At 36.5% G+C, this 2296-nt stretch overlaps 1 pseudogene; it reads left to right on the top strand.

Moving 5' to 3' along the window:
- The first annotated feature begins 771 nt into the window (after positions 1-771).
- LOC149170635 (cytidine deaminase 1 pseudogene) lies at positions 772-1795 on the top strand (annotated as a pseudogene).
- The last annotated feature ends 501 nt before the right edge of the window (positions 1796-2296 follow it).

Genomic DNA, 2296 nt, shown 5'->3' with positions numbered 1-2296 from the left:
TATTTTATGTATGCCTAAGCGGGTTCCTGTACCCTGAAAAAAAACTTTTAGTCAACGTGTTTCGACGGAAACGTAGTTTTCCTTTTCATCAGTGGTACTAAACTGGTTATATTTGAAACTTAAAGCAATTATCTTCCCTCGATAAAGTACCCAAAAAACCGTCATTACATCAATTCAGTCTTCTCATTGCGTAGACAAGTAAGTAGGGCAAAACCATGAGATGGAGGTTGTAGCTCTTAATGGCTATCCCGAGTATTAAATAGCTATAAAATCTAGATTCCAGATATATGGTTTTTCGTTATTTTCATTCGACAAATCTTTTAAAATCAATAATATTTAATTTGTTAAAAGGTATTATATGAAGGGTTGATTTTTGCGTGCTCCAGAGTGAGCTGCACCGAGTTTGGGGTCTTTGTGGAAAGTTTCACTATTTCTTCATTAGATTTGTTTTTATCTCCGGAGATGTTGAATTTAATACTCGGGTGTGTGTGGAAACTGAGAGGGTTGCTTTTATGCTGCTGGATTCTATTTCAAGTTATATATTATGCAATAATTGCTGCATTTCTATGTTTATGTTTTAACCGTTAGTTTGTAACCTGCCATTGTGAATTCATGGTTGGATTTCTCCAAGCACCATTCTGGTTCATTCTCTTTTATAAATTAGCAAGGGTGCGGATATAATATCAGACAGGTTTTGTAGGTTCTTCTCAGATCTAAAGATTATCCCACCACTGTGTCAAAGCTTTTTGAAACTTTGAGGGCTTGTGAATAATGAGGGGTTTTTCACCTTTTGTGATCGAAGCAGCTGAGGTTCAGCGTTTGTGTAAAGAAGCAGGTCTGTCAGAAATACAGTATCTTGCTAATTGGAAAAGGCTACTCAACTTTTTGCAAGGGCTTCCATCTCCAGGTTTTGTGTCGGAGCTGTTGGCCTTTGAGCGAGTGGACGCATCTTCGAGGGAGTAAATTTGGAATTTGAAGGTCTTCCTCTGAATCATTCTGTTCATGCTGAGCAGTTTCTGGTAGCCAATGCAGCACAACACGGAGAGGTCCAACTTAGATTCATTGCGGTCTCACAGCAGCCCCATGTGGGCATTGCAGGCAATTTCTGCAAGAAGTGTGGGGTGTGCCTGAGATTAACATATTGATAGTTGATGAACATGCCAAAACCCAGTCTCTATTGTATTTCCTTCCCCACAGATTTGGTCCAGATGATTTGGAGGAGAGAAACGCTCAGGTTTTTCAACCTCACTTCAATGGCTCGACTTTTTGGTCTATGAATTCTCCTGAATTGAATCCTAAATTGAACTTGTGTAACGGTGATCAAGGTGATAAGGAAGATGCATTGAACTTGTGTATTAGTGATGGTCATGCATAGGAAGATGCATTGAACTTGTGTAACGGTGATGCAGGTGTAAAGAAGGATCAATTGAACTTTTGTAACGGTGATGGAAATGTAGAGGTGAAAAATATCCACAACTTTGAAGATTTGTATCAGCATAGGGTAGCAGCTCTCAAAGCTCCAAACTTAGCACATGCCCCATATAGTAAGTTTCCTTCTAGAATCGCTCTGATGACCACAAAAGGGAACATTTGTACGGGATTTTATATTGAGTCGCAACATTCAACCCCAGCCTTTCTCCCTTGCAAGTGGCTCGTTGCATTTCTTTGTCAGGATGGAGGAAACTATGAAGATAGTATCCACGTTGTGCTTGTGGAAAAGAAAGAAGTAGTTGTGCTTGTGGAAAAGAAAGAAGTAGTTGTGCTTGTGGAAAGGAAAGAAGTTGTTGTTCAGTAAGGTGATACTATTCTATCCCAAATGTTAATTTCATCTTCTCAAGTTGTGAGATAAAATGATCTGATCACTCTTAGTCATTTGCATTAATGATCAATCAAATTATTATAATATGGTTTTCGATGCTTTTGTAAAACATCATCAAATTATGTTAATTTTATCTTTTAAGTTGTAAGATAAAATGATACTTCATCAAATTCGATGCTTTTGTAAGACATCATCAAATTATGTTAATCTCATCTTTTAAGTTGTAACATAAAATGATACATCATCAAATTAGGTATGACAACTCGGTTATATATTTCATAAATCCAAACCCCCTAACATCTGTCCCACTTTGTAATCAAAGTATTTTCTCAATGCATTTTCTAATTACAAATCAAATATGTTGAATATATATAGATGGATGGTATTATGCATATCAAATTTGGAGGGCATAACGAGAACTGATGTTTGACATTATAAATTTTTCATGATCATATTATTAATTTATATTATGGATAT

Source organism: Pinus tabuliformis, chromosome 4_2 (genome assembly GCF_031772625.1).
Source record: "Pinus tabuliformis cultivar Carrire ecotype Pingquan chromosome 4_2, CPIR1, whole genome shotgun sequence".
NCBI lineage: Eukaryota > Viridiplantae > Streptophyta > Pinopsida > Pinales > Pinaceae > Pinus > Pinus tabuliformis.
Note: the sequence above shows the minus strand (reverse complement) of the source record. Positions and strands in the feature narration are given on the sequence as shown.